We start from the raw sequence: 27,463 nt of genomic DNA on the forward strand, positions 1-27,463 counted from the left end.
TGCTTACACAAGAGAACTAAAACCTCAATATACAGAGTCTTGAAAGTCTATATAGAAGTCTCATTTTTGCTTAATTAGTTTCATATATGATTTCCTGTGTAAACTACGATACCTAAAGTGGCATCTAGCAGCAACATGATAGTTTTTTTTTTCTACTAGCTTTTCTTCCCATGGGGCCAGAAGGGACAAAGACAACGAACACTAAAAAATGACTTAGTAAGTCAGGATATTGTCTTTTATATATGAGACTGTGATAAAGAACCAATAGAGAGAGAGAGAGAGAGAGAGAGAGAGAGAGAGAGAGAGGCAAAGACAGAGTCACAACTCCTAAAATGCCATCAAACACTGAAAGGCTCCAGGATTTAAAATAATGTTCTGTTTCAATAGCCAGAGAAAAGACTTTTGTGAAATATTCCTTAGTTACCATTATGAAGGATTTATTAGTGAGAATTTTCAAGGTTCTTGATGTGATTCCCATTTATTGTGAGATCTTTTTATACCTTTTATATTGGACTAGTCTGAAATTTATTAAATATGTATTTTTATTATTCATTGATATTTATTAAGCTCTACATTTTTCTCTGCTCCTCTCCCTCCCTCTCCCCTCCCCCCTTCAATCTTCCCACAAGGTCCCCATGCTCCCAATTTACTCAGGAGATCTTCTTTTTTTCTACTTTCTACTTCCCATGTAGATTAGATCTATGTAAGTCTCTCTTATTGTCCTCATTGTTGTCTTAAGTTCTCTGGGATTGTGGTTTATAGGCTGGCTTTCTTTGCTTTATGTTTAAAAACCAACTTTGAGTAAGTACATGTGATAATTGTCTTTCTGTGTCTGGGTTACCTCACTCAAAATAATGTTTTCTACCTCCATCTATTTCCCTGCAAAATTCAAGCTGTCATTTTATTCTGTTATGTAGTACTCCATTCAGAGAACTCTCAGCAGAGGAATCTACAATGGCTGAAAGACACTTAAGGAAATGTTCAACATCCTTAGTCATCAGAGAAATGCAAATCAAAACAAGTCTAAGATTCCATCTTACACCTGTAAGAATAGCCAAGATCAAAAACACTTATGACAACTTATGCTGGAGAGGTTGTGGGGGAAAGGAAATACTTCTGCATTTCTGGTGGGAATACAAGCTGGTACAGCCCCTTTGGATGTCAGTGTGGCGATTTCTCAGAAAATTAGGAAATAACTTTCCTCAATACCCAGTAATACCACTTTAGGGTATATATCCAAAGGATGCTCAATCATGCCACAAGGACATATGCTCAACTATGTTCATAGCAGCTTTGTTTGACATTGCCAGAACCTAGAAACAACTTAAATGCCCCTTGAGCAAAGAATGGATAAGGAAAATGTGGGACATTTACACAATGGAGTACTACACAGCAAATATATAGTTTAAAATTCTTCTATGAATAGAAAATTATCATTGACATTATATATTTAACCCTGGTCTTAGAAGCTATTAATGGGATAGTCAAACATAGGAGATTGGTATCACAAATACTCAACCCTGAACTGCTATCGCTATATATCTTAAAAGATAAATGAAAAAATGATAGTGAAATATTTTTGTACTTGTTAACAGAATTTCAGATGATTTTATAATCAATACAAATAATTATATATTATAAATTATGCAATATAAATTATATATTATAAAATAATTATGTATTATAAACATGTTATAATTTTATTTGATGAACAAACCCTCAAAGATTTTGGAAACTATTGTTTACTTTCCAATTTATATGTAAATTGATATTATGAAACACAGTCTTAAAATGTTTATATCTTTCAGGTGGCACTGAACCCTTTTCATCTACCTTTGGCATCTGTCTGTATTTTGGTGATATTATTTAGGTTAACTGCCCATTTTTACATCGGGCTTTAATTGCTTTATCTTTCTTTTACTGTGAACTTTTTTGAGTTCCTTATATGTTCTTTACATCCATCCTTTATTAAATGTATCCTTTGGAGTCATTTTTCTCACCCTGCAGATTATCTCTTCAGTCTGAGGTGTGTTTCATTTTTTGTGTAGAAAATTATAAGGTTGGTGGAATTTTATCTATTTTTCTTTACTTCATTTCTTGTTCTTGCAGCATCATATCCTTAAGATCCAAATCTTTGCCCTTTCTAATATCTTAATGTATTTTCCTCTATTTTCTTCCGATGTCTGTGTTAGATTTAAAAATTTAAATCCACTTTAGATCATTTAATAATTGGGAAAAGATAGGAATCAAGTTTTAAAGCTTAATCCTAATTAGTCTTAATCAATGACACCCAGAGTTAAATATTGTGGGGAAAACAAGAAAGATCAGAGAACCAAGAGTAGCTGCCAGTTTCTTTCTTCCTCTCTGCTTCCTCAGTCCAAAAAAGCATAAGATCCTCCCTCTCTACCTCCCAAGTGTTTGAATTAAAAGTGTGAACCACCATCACCCAGCTTCTATGGTTAACTAGTAGCTAGCTCTGCCCTCTGATCTCCGGGCAAGCTTTGTTTGTCAGAGCACAAACAAAATCACACAACAAAGTTTCTTCTTTCTGCCCCTTTTTCCCCAGAACTGTGTGTTGAAAGCATTTCTTCTTTCTCGTTGTTACTCCAGTGTTTTTAGCACCTTTGCCATAACTCAGTTGGTCACACAGCTAGAGATATAGCTCTCTGATAAAATGTAATTTTTTTTCAAAGCCATTGGCTAATTAGAAAATAATTATGACCTATAAGTCTCTATAAGCTTGAGGAAAAAAAACTTCTGGATGTTATGTATCACATTTAGTAGATAAAAAATATTTAACCTGACTTGAAGAATATACAATATACATTATATCAAAATGTGACATGGTACTCATTGACACATACAAGTTTTATGCTTCAGTGTAACAATTTTGAGGTCATGAAAGAAAACATTTACTAAGTTACTCTAAGCATTTGATAATCAGTAGACTTTCCTATCCAAAGTGTAGTGATACTAAAATTTCCACATCTTTAACTACCAATTGTTAGATGCATATTCAAAAGACTATTTGGTGTTTGTAAATTGGCAATATAGCTATAAGTGCTTCCTTTTTCTGTAAGTATAAGAGAGCTTGGGTACAAGATCTCCAGCTTGTTCTAGACACATTATAGTCCAGATACAAGAGACACCTGGGGTGTGATTTGCTTAGTTAGTTTTTGAACTAAGACAATATTTACCTATTAAGATGAACACTCAAAAGGTAGCAAACTACACTTTGCCTTTCCAGCTAGACAAGCCTCCACAATCAGCACCATTGTTATCACAATGAACGGGAGTAAGAACCTGTCTCTACAAGTCTTAAGACTGAATGCCTTCTCTATGAAAACTCAGACAAATAGTGAGCTCCTGCCTTCTCCTGCTTTATATTCTTTTCTCTGCCCAGCCATATCACTTCCTGTCTTCACCTCTGGGTTCAAGGTATGAGCAACAACCACTTGGATCAGTTTCTCTTTTAGTCTGATTTAGTTTCAGGTAGTCCAGGGTGGCCTTGAACTCACAGAGATCCATCTTCCTCTGTCTCCCTAGTGCTGGGATTAAAGGTGTGTGCCACCACTGCCTGGGCTCTGTGACTAGTGTGGCTAGCTCAGAATTCAGATCTTCAGACAAGCTGTTTTTGTTAAAGCACAAACAAAATTTCACCACAAGGCATGATAGTTCACACTGGTAATCATAGAACTAACACAGAGCTAGGCAGATTCCTGAGGCTGCAGGCTATCCACTTTAGCCTACTGTTGAGTAACAAACCAGGGAGTGATCCTCTCTCAGATATGTGTGTGGTTAGGGCCTGAGAAATGACAGCTGAGATTGTTGTCTGACCTCCAGACTCACATGCACACGTGTGTATGTATACACAGACACAGACAAACACTCAAAAACTATGGTACAAGCTACTGCAACTCTACAAGTTGAATTCTTGATTTCAGTAAGATAAAGTCACTTATTAAATGTATTGGAAGTACACTATCTTAATAAACTTTATAAACCTTTATTGTGTCAACATGCAGAGCTAATATCCTAGTCATAGTTGGAGGTGAATGTGTTATTATCTCTTTTCTCAATGCACCTTCATTCCTTCTCCACTCTTGAAATAGATTCAATGTTTTATTTCAATACTGGGATCTGAAGACTCACTCATGATACATTTAAAATCTGAAAATTCAGGAAGCATTTGTACCTGTGTTTATGGTGGTAGTTTATCAAGTATTTTTAAAAGGTTACCATTCACAGAAAGCATATTTGTTCTAACATAAAAAAAGCAATAAAATAAGTGAAGAAATATTAGGGCCACATTTCGGCATATTTAAAATTCTCACTTGGAGTTTAATTAATATCAAGATTCAGGTTACACATAAATCATGGTGAGAAGTGGATTACATCACTGATAAAAAGGAAAGTTTAAAACAAGAGAGTTAGACAAAAATGGATGATACATGTTTATCTTTTCCGTAAAGCAAATGGAATGATTTGTTCTCTTATGCTGTTCAGTAACTTAATTTCCAACAGTGTGTTGTATAGAGCAATGGACACTGGTTTCAGCTACAACTGAGAGTCCTTTATAATCACCAGATATCAAGAGCTTCCCTTTTTTTTTTTCCCAAACCCTTACAGAGAAAAGAGTTGACATAGGAGCTTTGAGACTACAATCCCCAGAAAGAGCTACTTGCTAGGTGGAGCTAACATAGTCGGGAGAACCACCACACTGGACTGCTTGTGCAGACAATATTGCTGACACTGAGCACCACTTTATTTATTGGGGTCTAAACTATTATTCTATTGGGAGAGCACCTTTGAGGCTAACCCCTGGGCAGAAACACTGCCTGCCTGGTCCTTCTTTCTCACCATTGTGGTGAAAACATGCTCCGTGAAACCCTCCCTGGGAGGAAGAACACATGAGGAATCCTGACCAGGTATCTGCCCACAGATTCTGTCTGTGGTTTTCCCCTTCAAATACAGTAGTGTATCATTAGTGTTATGTTATATATCATAAGACCTAGCTGCAAATACAAAAATCTTCAGTACTGAAATATGAGGGCAACCTGGTTGTGGAGACCACCTCACTCTTTTCAGAGATTTAATGATTCTTGGTGAGAATTCCATCACCTATTTGGGTGCAAGCAGTGCTTTTCATTTTAGTTGCAGATCAGATTTTTTTTCAGATTTTTCTTAAAGAGAAAGGAACCAAGCTTAGCCCAAATAGTTGAATATATTCTTCTACCTATTTGGGTTATAAAATGCTATCTTTATATGCCCACAAATGTTTAATTGCTTCAATAATCTCCCTTGACAATCTGTAGCCAGTGTCTTTAGCTCACTGCAGGCTGTGAAGTTTCCTGTCATTTGTTTAGAATGTGCTGCTGTTTGATTCCACCAATTGAATGAGTGCCCTCTTGTTGTTCTGTTATGGGAAAAGGTAAATAAAAATGCCAACTGGCCTTCCCCAACCCATCTATCCTGCTTTACTACCTGATCATAATTCTTTCTTATTTTCAGCACCACAGAATGGTACTCAAATCCCTGCCCAGGAAATGAAACAGCTGACATACATCTCTCTTCTTCTCTGAATAGTGTGGCTAGAGATGCCACAAGCTTTGTTGAGGTCATCCTTTCTGTAGGCTCAGAGGAAGATTTTAGGACATATATGTAACACATGGGGGTAGTTAGCAAAGCATCACAGTATCAAGATAGTCTTCAAAAGTTAAAACAGCTTCTGTCTTAACTTCTTCATTCCCCAATACATTACAATCAATCGATTTATCAAAAATTTTTTAAAAAAGGAATTTCTTTGAAAGACCTCGGCATCTGTAGCAAAGCACAGAAATATTTTATACAATCCACACTGTTGTTACTGATGACCCCAAAACCATTAAAAGAAGTGTGGAACATTTTCCAAACCAGGGACACTTTTACAGTGACCAGTTGTCACATATCTATGTGCATCAGATTCTTCTACTTCTTAAAATATGCATCTCAAGGCTACACTTGTCTAGGAATCTGTTTGTCAGGTCTAAAGTATCTAGAAGTTTGTATTTCAATATGTTCTGCTGATAATGCTCTCTGTAAAATATAATAGAAATTTTTAAAAATATATAAACTATAATTTTGGGATGTCAGAACATTTCAGCATTATTTTGTTGCATATTTTCTTAAAGAGAGTAAAAGAAGTGAGAAATCTGACTAGCCATTGGTTTGAAGTCCAAAATTTTCCACAGTACATACACAACATGGAGAAGCAAAATGAAATGTCCTCTTTGGAAATCATCTATTCAATGTAGCAAGCTTTTTTTTGTCAAACTTTCTTGGACGCCAGCCTACAAATAATGATATGGAGACTTATTATTAATTATAAAAGTTTGGTCTTGGTTGAGGCTTTCACCAACTAGCTTTTATAATACAAATTCGCCAGATTCTATTAACATATGTTCTCTCACATGACTCCATGACCTCTCCTCTATATTCTAACTTGTTTCATGTCTCTCTGACATCTCCTGCTTCTCTTCTTCCTAGTGTCTCTCTCTCCCTGCCATTTCTGACTATTTTCTCCTGTCTATCTATGGGTGTTGCAAGGGGGGAGCTGCTTGGCTCCCAGTGTCCAGCTAGTTTAAACCCAAAATAACCACACAGAAACTGTATTAATTGAATCACTGCTAGACTCATTAGCCCTAGCTTCTTATTGGCTAACTCTTATATATTAATTTAAACCATTTCTATTAATCTGTCTATAGGCATGCGACAGTGGTTTACCAGCAAAATTTTGGCATATCTGACTCTGTCAAAGGCCCCACAGAAACAATTCTCTCTCTCTCTCTCTCTCTCTCTCTCTCTCTCTCTCACTCACTCTCTCTCTGCCTTCCTTCTTCCACCATTCAGTTCAGTTTTCCCTGCCTATCTAAGTTCTGTCCTATCAACAGGCCAAGGCAGTGTCTTCATTCATTTAACCAATAAAAGCAACACATAGACAGAAGGACCTCCCACACCATATGGACCATTCAGCCTTTTATTAAACCAATAATAAAGTACCTGAGGCAGAGACACATCTTTACAGTACACAAAAAGATTATCCCACAATTGTTCTTTGTGTCTAAATAAAAAGGAAAAGGTTTGGCTCTACAATGAGAACAACTATCAGGTATTGTCTAAATATAAAAAAAATGTTTCAACTCTAACATAATAAATCTATATAAAATAAGGACAATTATCAAGTAAGAATTATATTCACAAGGTCCAGCCTATTTGTATTTGGCAAATTTAGAGAAATTATTTTATTACCTTTCTTATCTTGATGTGACCAAAGCTTTATACTTAAACCACATTCTATCATAACTGATATTACTAGCCTAAAAATATCTTTTTAGACCTCAAAATATTTTGCTAGATGAAGAACTCAATATTATAAACTTTAGATCCTTTATGTAAGTTTTTAAAATTTTGGTAATAAGGAAAACTCTAGCACTAACTATAACTATATAGTCTTTAACCCCATCAGAGACCAAGTAAAGATATAATATTACCTGAGTAAACAGAAAATGCAGAGCAAGCAAAACTAAAAAAGGACAAAAATAAGCGACTGTCTGGATAGTTACCCAAGGTTCTCCTACAATATTGGGTCATCCATAGGCCTAGAATATATGACAGATTTTTCTGTGAAATAGTAATTTTGAATGATTTTCCTATCTTGTCTTGACAAAGTTTGTTAGTCTCCTTTCATGTTCTGCTTAACCATTTTGGACAACATACTGCCAGCAGTCAAGGCAAGGGCAGTTTCTTGCCCAGTGGCTAACTTTGCCACATTAAAAGCAAACTCTATATGGATTTTCTTCAATACCCATCATTTTCTCTGAAATAGATTGATGCTGCCACGGGTAGGAATATCGCACTGTTGAAGGCATAAGTCACAAAACTATTCCACACAAGTTTGGAATTATGATTAATAAAAGGGTTATTTATTTATAAGGAAAAACTTACAGATCACTGTCCTAGACAATAGCCCTCTGCACAACCAGGAAAGGAGTCTAGAAGCCAGAAGCTGAGCCCGCAGCAAGAGAGCAAGAGCAGGGCTACCGCTCTTGAAAGAGACCATGCCCAAGTAGGCTGGTATCTTAAAGGCTATTGGCTGAAGGAGCAGAAGCAGCTCCCACAGCACACTGTGTTAAAAAGTTCAAAACATATTAAAACATTTCCAATTCCATGCTCTGTAGGTCTCTGATGTGTTTGAAGAGCACTTATCTATTTAAAATAGCTCTGTTTAACTTTGAGTACATACTTAACATGACTAAAAGTTTGATTATTATAGATGATTAACTACTAACCTACATTTCTTAGTTATTATAAGTAGATTGTAATAATAACTTTAAAGTACTAGGATTTTATATTTTATATTGCATTTTTAAATGAGCTGCAAAGGTACAATATTTTAAATAAGAGCCGAAACATATATATACATATATATGTATATGTGTATTATGTGTATATACATAATATATAGGTATTATGTAAAACAAAAATAACTTTAAATGTGTATCAATACAAAAAACCCATACCAATGTAAAATATTTCAGACTAGTGGATGCTTTTTAGTCTAAAGAAAGATAAAATAATCTACACTTTTATCCAATCCCTGTGTAGTGATATTTTATTTGTGTTTTAACAAACAAAACTTGCCTGACAATCAAAGTGCAGAGCTAAGCCATCAGAGGCCAAGCAGTGGTGACACACATCTTTAATCCCAAGAACTGGGAGAGAGAGGCAGATGGATCATTGCTTGTTTAAGGCCATATGAAAATGATCCAGTCTAAAAGAAAAACAGAGGTTCACACAAAGGTGTTCCTAGCATTTGGTATCACCTGGATTCAATCCCAGTACGAAAGAGGGGGAGACAGGAGTGATATGGATGGAAAGAGAGAGGAATACAAAATGAGAGGAGACAGAAGCTTATTACAGTCTGTGTAGCAGCCAATCTGAGGTTGCAGCCTAAGTAGTCTGAGGAGGCAGTCTGAAGACAGGATTGCCATTTTGGTCTGAGCATTGATAGAGGTAAGAATTCCAGTAGCCAAACAATCTTCTTCTCTGACCTTTCAGTTTTCAAGTCCTAATAACTGTCATTGGGTTTTTATTATTAAGAACAATTAGAATTCCTGCTACATTTGGTGCCTAACATCTGGGTTACGAATTCATGAAAACACTGTTTGCCTGTGTCTTTGTAACCACCAGCATAGGTGGAGCTACAGGCCACCAGCTTCTCCATCCTGCTGGCTAGGTTATCCTTTCTTCTCTCTTGGTGGGCTTTCCCTGGACCCCTTCTCAGGCTGCTGCAAAACTAGACAGCTGTCTTGAAACTGCTAAGGCTTCTGCTGTTCTATGCAGCAGCAATCAGTCTCACATCTTCATCTTCTTCAGCAGCAGATTTGGTGAGAAAATTGGGAATTCTTAAAAGGAAGAATTAGTTAAAAGCGAGTTTTTTTCCCATGACGACAAATGGGAAACACAATTATGACAGAGAGACTTAGATCTCTGTAAAATTATGCCAGGCAAGATTTTAAAAAATGGAATAATTAAATGAAGTGATAATCAACTAAACTGGGATAGATATAATGTTAATTGTCACCTTGATAATTTTTTATTTCTGAAAAAGTTGTTTGATATGAGAGCCAAGATATAGGCCTTAGAAAAACTTAATAAAACAGATCATAGAGCCACTCAAATCCAGACAGATGAATTTAAAGGATAATCAATTTCAGCATTGTATTATAAAGTTAAAGAGGAACAGTGTTAGGTTTTCAAATAAACAAGATTAATATATCCAGTAACCTTACAGAAATTACCAAATGATAGAGACTCTGTAAGACCTGAATGATATTTTGCATCATTGTTAGATTTCAGAAAATTCAAGGAAGTTATAGTCTCATATGGCATGCATTCACCATTTGTGAAGCAGATGTTAAATTTGTGGTTAACTTGTAATAGACTAGAGAGACTTAGCTACAACAGTCTTGGAGACTTGTTCACAATTACAACGGAGGACCTGGTGGAAAGAAAAGACTAAGACCATTGAACAATGAAGGATAACTAAAGATATGGAAATCTCCCTAGACCAACTTCATGGAGAAAGAGATTGTGCTAATATAGAAAAGCAATCCCTATATAATGGCCATACTCTAGCTTTATGCCATGCAGCAACTTTGAATGCTTGAGGCAGAGTTGAGAAAGTAGGAAAGAAGATTGAGTCATTTACTAAGGTCACACAGGGCCCAACAGAAACCCTCATTTTTCTTACAAAGACTGACAACAGTAGTAAATAGAATGTTACAAAATTCAGGAGTTAGACAAATAATCATTAATTTTGGATTTCAAAAATGCTACATATTAATGAAAAATGATAATTAGACCTTTATAGGCAAGATAAGTAGCATTTTTGGAGGGAAGGATCTGAGATACAATCAATATTGCATCTTATGACCATGATGGTACTTAGATAATAAGAGATGTGATTTTCAGAAATTTGAAGAAATTGGGGTTCAATCTAAAGTTTAGAAGAGCAAAACAACCAGCCACTGGCTCACACATTTACCTCAGTCTGAAGTGGCAATACTGCCTCCAGGAATCTCAGAATGAGACTGAGCCTGAGAGCTATCTCACCTCATTTTATAAATCTCTCTAGGACTGGTATTAAGGGTGCACACCACTACCACCTGGTTTCTATGGCAAACTAATGTGGCTACTGGGATTAAAGGTGTGTGTCATTGCTGCCTGAACTATAACGCTGGTCAGTCTGACTGTGTGACTTTTCTGATCCTCAGGCAAGCTTATTTATTAAAATACAAATTAAATGTCATTACACATTAGAAATGAGAAGTAAGCAATTTCTTCAATCTATATTTGCCATTACATGAACAACATTTTATTAACTGATTCTAATGTAAATTATTGAAGAAACTGAAACAGAGGCATTCTGATAGTCTGGATCACCTGAGCTATTTGTCTTCACTGATGTTTGATACTTTTTTTTTCTGAAAACATACAAACTTTTAAAGGTAAAAAACATATCTGTATTAATTCAATTATGGAATGTGGAGTGTGTACAAGTCAGCTAAGATGGTTCTCTGGTCTGTGAGTGGTAAAAGACACCTGTCAACCTTATATGTCTGTTTGGAATGTATAACCAAAATGTCTTGTAGGTTTTGTTTGTTTATTTGTTTTGTTTTTCCTTCTCACCTGTCGCAAAGATTTTCAGATGGTCACCATGAATCAAACCTGTTTTTTTATTAATTTTTAAAGAACCCATGCCTTTTTGTTTCCCATTGAAAGAAAAGTATAACTTCTTCCCTAATGCAACACATTTTTAGTTCCATTTTTAAGTTAAAAGAGCTTTAAAATATATAATCTTGTTTAATTTAGCAGTTTTCATAATCCAATGTCTCTCTGAAGCCATTGTTTTTCATTCAAGAGTATTTAAAAATTTGAACTTAATGAACCCCTATATTGAATCCAGACAACATGTTTTATAATATTTACCATCCTTATGTGATACATATATATATATATATGTATTACTTTACTCTTTATTTTTTTTTTTTTTTGCAATGATAACGTTTATTGAGTCAACCACAGCATAACAGCAATAGAGGCAGGGGAGGCACTGGCCTGGCAGGAAGAAGTCAGGCCATATACACCACACTGTGTATAGGGACCAGTGGCCCAGCATGTGACAAAGAACAGACAAAGCCCCAGGGCTCTGGACAGAAGCAGACATAAACATCCACCTTATAAAAAACAAAATCATGTGTGATAGTACTCTTAAAATCTGTTTCTTCATAAAACGTAACATGTGTTTAACACACACTTAACCATTGCTAAAATCAGCAAGAGCTATTACAGTGCTCCAACTTGAATAAGTTGATAACAGTGGTCCTGTTTCCAGTTCACAAAGGAACTAAATAGTTTTGTTCCAAGGCGCCTGGGGAGTGCCCCTGTGCCGAGGCCGTGCTTCCCGCTCCACGTCCCAGCAAAGGACCTTTGTCAGGTGTTGGGGGGGGGGGTGCACAGCTGGGGCTGCCAGAGGAAGCTAAGGTCTCCTGGAGGCCCAAGGGTTGCCATCTAAGGGGCCACCTCGGGCTTCAGCCCTGATGGCCATGCTGGCTTTTCATGAGGGCCCTGTGAGGGCTGGTTTGGCAAAAGTTGGGAGGGAGAGGGCAGGACCTGGTTGGTAACATCCTGGAGTGGTCAAGATGTTGTAGAAGGTGCTTGTAGCCCCCACTCCCAACAACAGCAGCCAGGGCGCCCATTGTCTTATCTCCCTGCTTGTGCAACCGCCGGAGCGGATGGCTCCCTTTGTTTGCAGTCAGTGGTCGGTGTGCGGCAGCCATGGCCACATTTGCCACAGGTCAGTGTTATGGGACACCGGCTACTGAGACTGGACACTCCTCGACCTCACACACACCAGATGCCACGACTCCCCAGCTGTTCTGCTTCTACCCGAGCCTCTGTCTTCAGCCACCGACCAACACCTGTGTGCGCAGGTGAAGCCACAGATGGGTCCTCCTCCAGCGGCTCTCACCAGCAGTGGGCTCACCCCTGTGCCTGTGAGCCTGAAAGCAGTGCTTCCGAGAGTCCCTGTGGACTGCCCAGCCGAGCAGCCTTGAACGGACCTCAATGTGGCAAGCAGGGGATGCGCACTCAGTAACTTTACTCTTTATTTAAGGATTTATTTTTTAAACTGTCTATGTCCATTTTTTTTCTTCAGCATCTAAGCACATTTTCAAAAATATTATAAACTGATCAGAGGTTTTCTTGGTCTGGACTTAACTTTAAGTGTGTCTGTAACCTTCTACAACCATGAGATCCAAACCTTAAATGGCCAGGCTATTTGCTTCATGGCTCAGTTTAGCATACATGGTGCTGGCTTCTGGCTCCACCTTCTCACTCCCTGGTTCTGTGAGAGGCAAGCCTTATGCCACAGTGACACCAGCCCCAGAGCCACATTTTCCAGCTCTGAGAGTTTGTTGTTCCTGCCTGTGGCAAGCATTTGTGCACAGTACCAGCTGCTCAAGGGCTCAGTTGCCCAGGAGGGCTTCACCGCTGTCACCAGGAAATTGTCTCAGGCCTTATTCACATCCTGAACTTTGAACATCAAACATAGTAAGCTTTCTTGTCAAACTTTCTCTCACTGCCAGTCTACAAATAATGAAATGGGGACTTTTTATAAATTATGAAAGCTTGGCCTTAGCTTAGGCCTTTTTCCAACTAATTCTTGTTATACAGATTAACATCTTCCTATTAATCTGTGTTCTATTACATGGCTTAGGTAGCTCTCCCCTGTACTGTATGCCTGAATTGTTTAGTGTCTCACTGATGTCTCTCATCTCTTTTCTTCCCACAGTTCCTCTCTCTCCTATTTTTTTCTGCCTAGATATTGGACAATCCACTCTTTATTATATTTATCAGAAGGTGCCTTAGGCAGAGACATAGTTTTACAGTGTACAAAAAGATTTCTTACAATAATTAATTCCTTTTTGTAATGTTCTCTGAATTTGAATAGATTGAAATAATCTCACAACTTCTAAATAGAGCTGTTACTTTCTTTCCTTTTTCTAAGCATGAGATATAAACAATATTTGGTGAGAATTAAAAGTAAGGATCTGGAACAGAAAAATTATCAACTGACTAAATCTAAGAAGTAAAGACGGGAGCACAGTAAAATTGAATCTACTTGCCTTCATGTTTGGCTGCTTTTATGATTAAAGAGACTACACAATGCTCAAAACAGTTTGATAATTATAAAGATTAAAAAAAGATCAGACTCAACCTACCCTAAGCCACAAAAGATTTGACAATCATGTTTTATAAATACTGCCTCTAAATTGATTTGAGACCCTTGAGATATCAGCTAGATATCTAGAACTGATATTGGTTCTATACCTGGAAATAAAATATACTTTCATTTTTCCATGCGGCCACCTCCTGCATCAAGACAGCTGCCCATGTTACACCTCATTTAATTGCAATGGTTGCAGATAAGTTTATGACTGTCTCAGAAATGGAGAAGTATCATTTAGAGTCTCATTTGCTCTCACTGTCTCCTGGACACTCCTTGCACTGTTTACTTTTCTTCTGTCCTGAAGGCCTATAAACACTCTTACCAAATGCTTCTCTCAAGAAATCTTTTAGAGCCTTAGGTGGGGTGATCCTTGAGGATTCCTGGGAATTTCCCTGGTGCTATGTTTCTCGATAGCTCTTTAATGGATCCCTCAATGAAGATATCTCTTTCCTCTTCTCTCCCTTACTGTTCTTTCCCCTTCTTGAGCATCCTATTTCCTCATGTTCTCTTCCCTCCTCTTCTCTGCCTAAACTGGCTTTCCCCTGTAATTAGACTGATGACTACCTTAATTGTCTTTATAGAACCTTCTACCAGCAATTGATAGAAGCAGATACAGAGATCTACAGCAAAACACTGGGCCGGGATACCTGAGACCAGCCCAAGACGGGGAGGAATGATAAAAATGAACAAAGGGATCAGGACCTGATGGTGATATCCACAGCTGACCTGAGCTAGTGAGAGCTCACTGACTCTGAACTGATAATGGGAAAACTTGCATAGAACCAAATTAGACCTACATTTGGGGACAGTTGTGAGGTTTGGATAGTCTCTGGGACCACAGGGAGTGGAATCAGAATATATCCTTAGTGCTTGAACTGAAATCTAGGAGCACATTCTTTTTGTAGGAATACCTTCCTCAGCCTAGATGGGGGGGGGGGGGCTTGGTCTTGCCTCAAAGCCTAAGTGTCAGACTTTGTTGACTTCCCAGGGGAGGCTTTATTCTTTCTGAGAAGAGGATGAGGAGGTGGGATAGGAGGTAAGTAGGGGAAACTGGAGGAGAGGAGGGAGTAAGAATGGAGATAGATATGCAAAATGAGAAAAGATTGCATTAAAAATAAAAGGACAATGGAGGCAGGGAAATTTTTGCATTAGGTTTAGTTCAATGCAGAAAAAGGAAAAAAAGGAATTTTTTTTTTTGCTCTACTACCTGTCTTCCTAATGTTGAATCTTAGGAGAGAATGTGAGAAGGGGTTGCTTGAGCCTTTGGACAAACTGCCAACCCAGTCCATGAAACTATGTGCATTTCTTCATGATCTCCTTTAGTATTTCCAGTGTAAGAGAACTTGGTTATTCCTCAGGCATCTAAAGCTACTATTGAGCATATCTATTTTATTTTCTGTATGTTAAGCAGAACTATAGCTCACTAAATGGTAAGCTTCACCTTGGTTCAGCTACATAGATAATAGATGTTAGTAAGATAATTAACTATATAAATAATTTGTTTAGGTACTAGGGAAATGCAAAAATCTTGTTCTAAAATAATTACAGTGATCCCAGGCTTTACCTACTGCCCTTTGTCGTAAACATTGTACCTTAGTTGACCCAACAGTTTGCAAACATTTGTAAAGGCAGATTTTGAACTCCAGCTTCTATCTCCATACTAAATTTCTGTCTCTTCAGGTTATGCACGCATTATCTCATTTCCATAACCATTTATATTAATTACCTTTTTACTGTTATAAAACACCATAACTGAAAGCAAGTTAAAAAGAGAGAACTCACTTTTACTTACAATTCCAGAGAGAAGAGTCTATGATGCTGGAGGAGGCGTGACAGCAGGTGACCAGAGCAGCTGACAGATCTCACCAGGAAGTAGAAGGAGGGAACTGGAAATGGGGTGAAGGCTATGTACTACTGAAGCCCAACTCTACCAATGCACTTCTTTCTTATTGAAAATTTCCCTTTTCATTTTGCATAGTAACTAACCCCCGTTCCTTCTCCCTCCCCTTCTACTGTTCCACCCTCCCTCTCTCCACCCTCATCCACTCCTCAGAAGGGGTAAGGCCTCTCTTGGAGAGGCAACAAAGTCTGGTATACAAAGTTGATGCAGAACGAAGTCCCTCCCTACAACCCTCATATCAAAAATGAGCAAGGTTTCACACCATGGAGAATGGGCTCTAAAATGCCAGTTCATACACCTGGGATCAGTCCTGGTTCCATTACCAGCCTCTCCCCCACAAATAGATCAAGCCATGGAAGTGTCACCCACATTCAGAGGGTCTAGTTTGGTCCCATTCAGGATACCCAGCTGTCAATCTAGAGTCTGTGGTCCCGTTAGTTCCTGTCAGCTACTTCTGTGGTTTTTCCCCATAATTATCTTGATGCCCTTTTGCTCATGTGATCCCTCCTCTCTTTAACTGAACTCCAGGGCTCAGCCCAGTGCTTGGACAAGCAACACGCTTCATTTACTAAGATTCTACAACCTCTCCAAACAGCTCTGCAGTCCATGGACTGATGGAGAATCTCCTTCACTCAATGGTCTTTGAGACGCTGGAACAGGTTGGGCATGGTCTTGACTACCAAAAAGGTGCTGGCCCTTCTGTTTGCTCACTCTCTCTCCCATCGGTCACACCTGGATGCTGGATTCCATTCCTGTTCCTGGTTTGTACAAAGGCCTGTGATCTGTGAGTTCTCTTTCTTCTTCTATAAGAGAAAGTTTTAAATGCAACCTTACTCAATGAGCTTTCATGATAAAAAGAATTAATATGCAATTGTGTTAGAACAGCATCTTCACATCTTAAACTGTTATTGCTTTTGCTGATGCTGGAGATTTTGTTCTTTCCTCACAATCTTTCTTACGTATTTAAATTATTCTCTATGACATCATTACAATCTCAAATCACAGCTCGATGTTTTATTTGCTGATTTTCAGGAACCTTTTAATTGATTGTAAATGCCAGAAGGACATGTTTGTCTTTATAACTGCATATCCCTGGACGAGACTGTCACCTGGCTCTTGCTAAACACTCCACAGTGTCAAGTAAAGGAAAGAGAGATGAAAGTGCAGACACAAATGAATGCCAAATAATCCTCTGAAGAGCTGTATCCTCTGTCCAATAGGTCTATGCCTGTGGACACCGAAGTGTGTTCTCAAGCTTTGAGTTTTGAAAGCTGGTCACTCAGTTCGAACTTCATAGATGAAAATCCCTCTTCATGTTTCTAAATCTGACCCACAGTATTATATTCAGGACAGAGTAGAAATAGAGAAAGCATCAGCTCTGTGTTAGCAGCACGGACCATTGTCGCAATGAATAATAAAAAACTCTGGGCATGAGGCTTAGCAAACATATTTAACTCAATTAATCAGTAGTTGCTGAGAAAGGCAGAGACACTATCATACAGCAGTAGCACTGAGCTACTTGAGGATTTTGTGGAAAGAACACCATCTAATTATTGGTGAAATATACTTTGAGGTACTCCAACTACACAAATCATGGTATTTAATACAATGGACTATTCTGCATAGCTCAGTAAGTAAAATAAATAGATACTTACGAGTCCCCAAAATATGTGTATTTTAAAAGAACAGAATAGTTCAACATATGTAAGTTGTGTTGTGTGAATATATTATGAATATTATCATTTATTTCCTCTCCTGTTCAGTATACATATGTATTCATAAACAGGAAAAACATATGGAAAAAATAACTTCACTGGCCATTTTTAAGGAAGAATGGAGAAGAATTGAACTAGTCCAGGTAAGCAGAAGTCTAGACTTACTAGAATGTTAATTATTTATAAAAGTGTTTTATTGATATTTTATCTAATGTTAAAAATAAAAATTAAACACTTTCTCTACATGTGTGTACATTAATTGCCCCTTATACATTATTTTTATCAACAATAACAATCAAAAATAGCATCTGGACTGCAATAGAGATAACTGGGCACATTCTGTTCTTCATAGATTTCTGCTACATTGAAATGAATGCAGCGAGCTCCTCCAAATGAACACAGACATCTGTTTATACATTCTAAAATTTGGCAGTAGACTGTTAGCAAACTGACTGATGAATATTTCTTCTCTACAATGTACATTTTTGCCCTTTAAAAATGAACATCTTGGGATGGTGGATGGCTCTACACAGAACCACTTATTAAGCAGGCATGACTGCCTGCATCCAGATCCCCAGAACCCACCTGAAGCTGAGTAGCAAGTATCTGTAATCTCAGTGGGCCCATAGTGAGAAAGGAAGAGGAAGCAGACTCTGAAGAAACTTGTATGCAAGCTAGCTTGGCATATGCAGCAGTCGACAAGAGAAAATAACAACAGCAGCAAGAATCTAGCACAAACACAAGAGGAAACAAAAATGAAAACCCAAGTTCATTCTCTCTATGTCATATGTATAACTGTGGAACTCATATGCATGTGCACAAACATATACATACAAATCTTACACAGAGAGAGAGAGAGAGAGAGAGAGAGAGAGAGAGAGAAGAGAGAGAGGGGAAGAGAACCATGCCATGATGTATCATGCAATACAAGAAAATAAAATTGGAATACTTTCAGTTTGGGTATGTTTCTTCTAACCACAACCGCCCATAAAGGACATTTGATAAAATCAGCATATGAAGCTTCTATGATCTTTTCTCTAGACCCTTAATTTAAATACATTTGTCTCTGTGGAAGTAAGTTCATATATTATGGTTGAAAAATTAAACACATTATCCCCTTCTAGTCTACATTGTCTCTTTCTCATAATGTGAAGTAATGCTTTTTCTAGATTTTCCAATTTGGAATAGAAATGTCTGTATAGGACTGATAAATGGGCCTTTGTAGACCTCTTTTTCTTCCCTATAAATAAAAATATTACTATTCAACCAATACTCATTCTCTCTCTTTCTCTCTCTCATCCTGTAAACAATCAGTTAACTTTTTTTTTTGACAAAAATATCAGGTAATGTAGTTTTGTCTGTAACAGTTCTCCATCCAATCCATGACACACTTTGTAGAATCATTCTGCAATGTTATGTAACAAACTTTCTTTTTTAAATTTGTTATTAGTATTGGAGCAGGTTGGGAGGAAGCAGAGCATGTAGATCAGAAGACACCTTTGTGAAGGCAGTTTTCTTCTTCCACCTTTACATACACTCTAGTATCTAGTTCAATCTCTGCACTTTCATGACAAGGGGCTTTACTCACTGGGCCGTCTTGCTGGCCCTAGATTTAAAATATTTAATTCTTCATCCCATAGAAGTTGTATCCAATTATAGTTACTATTTACAAAACCCTTTTGTTCTCATGCCTTTTTGAAATCACTCTTCATTTTCCCATTGACTATTTTCTCTTTGTAGAATCTTTATTGCTCTGGCCACATTTTCCCAAGATCTACCACGTTCATAGCCCTATCCTTTCTAGATATCCTAAATCTACCTCATCAGCCATTCCTCCTATATGAACATTCACTAAGCTGTCAGCATAGAGATCTCAGCTTCCAATTCCATTTTTAAAAATTTTAATAAACATTAATTTAATGTTTTAATTGCCTTAAATTTAACATTGTTTAAATGTGAAACCATACCATTCTCTGGCCCTGGATTCATCCATCATCACATTTGACATGATGTACTCTATACTTCCGTCAGTGTGTTATGTGATCATATACTCTCATCAATATACTATGCCACTGCCTTCCATTTTGCTGTCCCACTCTTGTTACATCTCTTTGTCCTGCACACAATTTTACATCTACTTTCATGTCATATATACTTACATGATTTAATGCATCTAAAACATAGGAGCCCCAAATGAGAGAAAACATACAATGCTTATATGTGTTTGAGCTTAGAAGTTTATCAAAAGAGCTCCAAGTAAACACAACAAAAAGATATTTGCATGCTAATGATTTTTGCAGCACCCTTCATAGTAGCTGAATTGTAGATAGAACTTAGGAGTCCAGCAACAGTGAGATGGCTAAAAAAAAAACTAGCATATATACAGAATGCAATTCCTTTAGGTCATAAAAAAGAACATGGGTATTCATATGCATATACACATGCATACACACATACGTGCAAAATTATGTTCTTAACAGGTAAATTGATGCAACTGGAGATAAACTACATTGAGACAAATTTAACCAACCTAAGCACTTTTCTGCATTCTGTTAAGTAGGACATCTGCCAGGCAACATGCATCTAATAAAGGTGATTTAGTAAATTATGAGATGAGACTATAGTTTACTAAAACTCCTATTTAGTATATACTGACATTTATAAAGACTTGCTTTCCTGGGTAAGAGCCGATTGATCTATAGACAATCTACTCAGCTTTCAGCCAAATATATCAATCAGGAATTTGTTATACACATGTGATGCAGCCAATGAGCACTTGTGGCTTACTCAATATAAATAGCTTCTGTTCTCTAAGATTGACTATGTAGATAAAGTTGGGTGACAAAAAAGAGTACATGTAGAAAAATAAACTAAGACAATTTGGTTTCCTTCCTAGGGGCAGAAATTATTATTGATGCATAGCTGTATTTTATTTTCTTAATTATTTTATATCACTTGAGTCTCTGGGGCTGGAATATCACTTGCATAAAGCAAACTACAGAAAAAACAAAAACAAAAACTATCGTCCCAAATAGTGCTTTATACAATAGGAGAAAAATAATTTGTCCTTTACCCAGTATAGAAGGAATAAGTCTAGAGATTGCTCTATTTATAGCCCTAAGGACAGAAAAGTCGAGGGGCACAGCTGCAATCGAAAGAAGAGATGTAAAAGCAGAGAAATCTTATTTTACTTTCTGTCAGGGCCCCATATTTGGGCAACATCTGTTGGGGTTCAGCCTCAACAGGGTTCACACATTCCCAGGCAGGGGTGTGAGGATTAGAAATATTAGGCAAGAGGAACAGAGATGCAAAAGAAAAGGAACAGGGACACAGACTACAACCCAGAAGGCAATCAGTGAATACTGAATTCACCCACATTTATTCTCCATATGCTTATATACCTCAATCCAAAAAGGGAGGAGGGTTGAGAAGGCAACAGACTGCTTTAGCATGATACAAAGAACAAAGCAACTACCTGCTTTAATACATGAGACACTAAACAATTATATCCTGAGTTAAGCATTCTGCTGTTTAGGTAGGTTATGTAGTGACCACACCTTAGACCAAGCATCCTGTAGGCAATCACTGCCTGGGTCAAACCTCCTGTCATATCCTTGAAGGAGCAGGAACAGGCTTGAATTCTCTGACCTTTGGTCAAGGTGGAACAGATCTGCCTCTGTAGGCCATCTGAATACCCAAAACACAAAGTAACACACCCTAGTACAAAATATCTTGTTTGTGGTTACAACCTAAGTCAGGCATCTTGCCAATCACCTTAAAAGAGCACGAGCAGGCTTAAATTCTCTGACTTTCAGTCAAAGTGGAGCAGACCCACTTCTGTTGACCCCTACAACTCCCTCCACTAAAAGCCTCATGAGTTTTAAGATAGGTATAATGTAAGCCCATTTCTCCTGAGTCATTTTTTGTATATAAAAGGGATAAAGCAAGAATACATGGTTAAAAAAATTCAGTGCAAAATAATACAGTGAAAGTATCCATATCATAAAGCATGGGAAAACTGAGGTCAGAATGAGATACCACATGAAATGAAAATAATGATATCGACTATACATGATGGGAGGAACATCGGTTCATACATCACCTTTTCTGCAAAGCCACTCATCATTATTCCTAATCGAGGGCAAACTTTCAGACTTCTGACCCACATTCATTTTAATTCTGTGTCTCAAATGGTATCACCACAAATATCATCCCAGTGACTCTTCTAGGCCACTCCGTACCATCTTTGAGTTGAGGAAATCATACATCTTGATATTATTAATAGGATTGAATGGTGTGCGGTATATTTTGATGGTCAATAGCTGTTTATTGAATTCACATTAATAATCAGTTCTTTTGTATAGGACAGAAAAAGTCCTATAGAGAAAATTATCCTCATTTCTTCCTTGTCCCGCTACTACATTCCTAGTAACAACAATTTAAAATCTTCACTATAGGCAACTTTTGTGGGGAATAAAACTTCCAGCAGGCATCTGTAGAAATTCAGTCAACACAGTGGATACATAATGAAAATGAAGAATTTAGACGCTGATGTTCAGAGTCAGGCTCATGAAGTTTCATAGTTGCCTCAGAGAAAAAATGACATTCCTTTAGCAAGTAACACGAATCAGTCAACAGTGACAAGAATGTCGGCGGTCAAGTGTGTCTATCCGAGTAACAGGGAAATTCAGAGAAGAATCATTGATTCTCACAGGATCAGATGCAATGGTCAAAATTCAATGGCTATGATTCCCTGTAGAGACAACGGCTGTGTTTTACCTTCTTTGACTCTTATAGTAATCCAAACAAATGTTGAGTGGAAACAAAAAGCTGGTTTGTTATCACAGGACATTGGCGATAATGACTTTGAGATCAATACCTGCAAAATCTCTCTCCTTCTTCTTCGTAAACATGCAGGTGCTGCTCAATCAAGGACAACACTGTTACAAAGGATTGATTTTCCATTTCCCAACATGTGTGGCTTAACTTGCAGCCAATTGTTCAAGCTACTCTTTCAAAGTGGGAGAAGGCTGTAAATAAATAAATAAGGAGCTATATTTTCTTGCCTTCATAGGAATGAATTGCCTGCCCATCCCCCCACCTTTGTTGTGAAAAATAGATGCAGTGTGCTGTGTGCATTGTAAATAATGTTTTGACTTTGGGCATCTTGGAGAAATACACTTTAAAATAAATCAGATGAGGCTCTAGGCAAAGATAAATTTGGAACTGGGTACCTGAGATGGTTTTGCATTGTTGCCATAGGGCTATGCAGCCCAAGCTGAATTCCTCTTTTGACCATAAAAACACATAGAAATGTGTGTTTGCAAATTCTTGTGTAGATCTCTCCCTCCTTACTACCTTATGCATGGATTTCTTGGGGAAGTCAGTGTAGCAAAATAAAGACAGATGGCCAGGAAATAATTCCGATGCTTTTCTTCTTATTACTGCAGTGCACTCTTGTAGGCACTCAGCTAGACTCGTCCTTAATGAGAACTTCCACCATTAAGATTTTATTCTTTATAGCGTCAGTTACAATCCTTTGATTTTGACCAGGACAACTAGGTAAGCACTTTGATATTCTGTCAAGCTCTTCTATCTTTGAAGGAAATGAGCACAGGTGAGCACTCAGATCACAGGGGGCAAACAAAGGTGTCAAATGACTGGTGTGGAAAATTGATTGCAAAGACATTCTTTCACACACACCCCTACCCCAGACTTCCAGCTCTGTACTTGCAATTGGGGCTTCACTGCTTCATTTGTGGATATACTTTTCCTACTCTTTGAAGGTGGGATGTATGTCTTGCTTTGGTCAAAATAATGTAGGGGCATGAAGCCATCAGTTATGCACCCAGGACTCATCAGGCATCATGGGCTTTCCTGGTCTTCCAGGTTTATCAGGTCATGGTGTGAGCCAGTCAGGTCTACACTTAGGGTCAAATGAAAGGTAATGCTGTCAGTGACCCTATTCTTTCAGCTAATACTATCACAAGAAGCCAGCTGAGTAAGAGAAAAGAAAGCCCAGCTCAAACCTGTACCCTTTCACCACGTAACTGATAGTAGCTGTCTCAGTGAATGTAGTCCAGTTTAGAATCATGCAACTCAACAGAAACTTAAAATGCTATTTAATGCAGAATAAGTTTTATTAGTTTTGATTTATTTGCTTTCTGTTGTTTTATTGTGTGTATGAGGGAGGTACGTGCCCCAGCATGCCTGTGGAAGCCAGGAGACAATCTGAAGAGATGGGTTTTCTCCTTGCACCATGGGAGTTCCAAGTATTACAAGTGCCTTTATCTGCTTAATCATCTTGACAGTCTATGGTTTGTACTTTTTTACACTATCCAAATAGCCAATTAAAATCTAGGAAATGTTGTCAATTTGACCAGCTTTCAATTCAGGTGTGCTAGTGTTCAAGTCCTACCTGTAGCATGTGAATGGCCAGCTTGAAGAAAAGCTTGATCTAATTTTTTTTCATATAAAAAATTAGTAATAACATTAATGGTTATATTTAATTTTATTTTGTATAAAAATTTTATACATGAATTAGTTTCTAAATTTATATTCTAAACAGGTTTTCCTATTCCTTTTAAATTGAAATGGTCCACTGTGATGCAGTTAAAAGGAGGAAAAAGAGAGAAATAAAAAAGAGGGAACAGATTAGGCCAGACTGGAGTACATTATGGAAAAAGAAAAGAGACACAGAGAGTTGAGTGTTGAACTGTGAAATTAAAGGGATGCAAGTGAAGTTGGGGACTTTCATCAGCTGTCTTAAAGAGGCCTGTGATTGTGATGTGAATTCACATACACTGCTATATTTAATAATGGCACAAACACAGCTTGCACTTATGGAACTCACATTATGTCTCAGTAACTCTGCTCAGGACTTTAGAATCAATGTTCCACTTAATTGAGACAGAATGCCTATTAGGTAGTTATTATTGTTATCCGCATATTACAAATGAAAAGGACTCAGGCTTACAGGGCTTAGAGGATTCCTGAGACGACCACACAGTTGGTAAAGGAAAAAACAAAACTGTGTGGTGCAGGGCCCTTAATCGCTATGCAGTCGCCTGGTTAAGTAGAAAGGCTGTCTTTAGTGTGTAATCTGAGTTCTACAAACCAATCATAATAGACCAAGAAAAAGCTCCCCTCTCATCAAGAAAGCTTTGTAAATCAGATATGTCTTAAGTGCACATTAAGCTTCATAAATCAGACACATTCTCGAGAATGCATTAAGCAGGATGTTAGGTTCATCTTTTAAACATCAGGGAACCTGTGGGCTTAGATGGTTCTCAATGACAATCCCTTTGTCTTCATTCTCTTGGAGTCAAAGCAAAAAAAAAAAAAAAAAGTGAGAAAAGAAGAAAAAAAACCCTCTGCATTGAATTTTACAGTCATTAATGTAAGAACCAGAATTTTATGCGAACCCAGTGTGGTGGTCTGAATGAGAATGGCCCCTATAGGCTCATATAGTTGAGTGCTTGGTCCCCAGAGGGTGGAACACTTTTGAAAAGGATTAGAGGTGTGGCCTTATTGGAGGAGGTGTGTTATTGGTGCTCAGCACTGAGACCTCAAAAGTGCATGTGTTCCCAGTTAGCTCTCTCTGTCTAGTGCTCATAGGTCAGATGTAAAGTCTAAGCTACCACTCAGGTGCCATGCTTGCCTCCCTGTTGTCAAACTCCCTGTCGGGACTGCTATGGCTCACCCTATGAACAGTAAGCCCCACATTAAACACTATTTTATACTGTGACTTGGTCAGCAATTTAAAAGTAAATGAGTCACCTGGTTAGTGATATTACCTTTGAATCCGAACTCAAACCAGTGACATGATGTGCTGGTAAATTTTCATTACCAAACTAACTGCAATGTTGGATCAGAGAGTCCTGAAAATGTGTTTGTGAGAATGCTTCTAACGGTTAAATAAAAAAAAAAAAAAGACTTATATTGAATGGATAATAGGGCTCTCACTCGGTCGGGCCCTGGACAGAGTAAGGAGAAAAGACAGAAATCCAGGAATCGCTGAACCTCCTTCCTTTGCTCCCTGCCTTACCACACTGTGAGCTGTACCACGCCAGAAAGCCTACCCCATCTGGATGTGGTGAGCACTCTGAAGCTATGCGCCCAAGTAGATCTTCCCTTCTTGCATGACTCATGACTCAGTTATTGTAATGAGGAAATAACAGACAGACATGGTATTTTAACTAACTACTCATTTTTATAAAAATCATCCCAATAGGAAGATAAACAACCCCAAAAGAAGTCCAGGGAAGCACGGGACTTTCTTGTGTTGTATCTTGTATGTCAAAGTAAAAGCCTGATCATATTTCTTCTAGTTTGCGCGTCATTGTTGTCTTTTAAGAGTCGGCTGAGTCTTGCAATCCTAACCCATCATTTTTCTGCATTCCATTCAACGGACGAGTCTCCTCACCATTAAATCTATCAGTGAAGGTACTTATGCTTCTAAACACACATTTCAAAAGAGATTACTTTACACATTATTAGAACAAGAGATGCGAGTTTTGGAAGTAGCCCGGAGAGTATGTGTTTCTGTATATGCACACACAGCCACACACGTGTAGATAATGTGAAGGTGCGTTACATGGGGGAGACTTTAGAATCATTGCTTACACGGAACTAATAACTTAGGATTTCTATGAAGCATCTAATTTGCAGCAGGTAAGAAAACCGGGTGCTGGCTATCATTTCAAGTGACCCAAACAAAATCAAATGTGATTACACAATTATCTGCTAACGTTTTATGCTTATGCTAGAGTGTTGTCCTCTTCTAGAAAAAGCGGTTCTTGGGCCAGGGGATCTGACCCAACAGTGGGGCCATTGTGCTGTCAACTGTAGTGGAACCAAAAACAAAACCAAAAACAAAAACAGAAAATAGAAAGAAAAAATTCGGCATGAGAAAAGGTATCCTCCATGTTTGTCAGCACTCAGTTCAATTCAATATATAAAACTTAGGACTTTTTCAGCCTGTTTTCTTATTTTTATCTGAGGATAGTCTCCCTATGACTTTACTCAAAAAAAAAGTCTATATTCAAAGCACTACAACTATACAATTTTTGCCTTCCAGAAAGATTTGTTCAAAAGCTTCCTTCTTATAAATATTTTATTTTTAAACTCAACTTTTCAATTGAAAAAAAAAAGCCTACTTAAGTGGAGACTGGCTTGAATAGCCACTAGTAAACTTCTATACTTTTGTGGGCATAATGGTGGCACTGGTTTAGCAAACCAATAATGCTTTGCAGTGCATGACTGGACTAAAATCACTTGTCATTGCAGACAGGGATTTCTGGGGTCACTGGAGTTGTCCATGTTCTCTCATTTCATATTTATCCGATTCTCAATTATAATAAAACTCCACAGGAACGGATATCCTCACGTGTGTATGAGGAAATGGAAATGACTGAGTCAGGCTGAGTGTGCTGAAGGACATGGCAGCACAGGGTGCTTCCTCAAACATGTGGGCCTCAATTTCCTTTTCCATCCCCAGGGTCTTGCTGCCCCTCAGAGTACAGCCATCATACCTTCTCTGTGACTTTGTTTTCCGTAGTTTTAGTTAACCCGCATGCCATTTGTGGCTTGAAAATATTAACTGTGTAATTCCAAAATTAAACAATTTATACTTAAAACGTGTTCTGCTCTGAATTTCATGATGAGATCTCCCTGTCTTGATCTTCCTAGCACGGGACATTGCATTATCTCAGTCCAGCGTGCCCACACCGTGTACACTTCAGGCCCGTAGGTAACCTGTTGTCTCAGCTATCAGATCTGACTGTGGATGTATTAACACGCGGTGCTTGAGTATCCCATACATTCTTTCAAAACGGTTCACACTACACGACTAATAACAGAAATGAGGATTCTGTCAATGGGAAGATATAAAGTGTTTCCTTTGAGTGAAAAGGTGAAACATTTAATTGGAAAGCTGATATTTTAAAGACATTTGAGACTGTTGCTTAATTTAGAAAAACAATACAGTGTATTTAAAGTGTAGAACTAGCCAAGATT

This window comes from Microtus oregoni, unplaced genomic scaffold (assembly GCF_018167655.1).
Source record: "Microtus oregoni isolate MIOR12 unplaced genomic scaffold, Mior012 000012F_ref0000307, whole genome shotgun sequence".
Lineage (NCBI taxonomy): Eukaryota > Metazoa > Chordata > Mammalia > Rodentia > Cricetidae > Microtus > Microtus oregoni.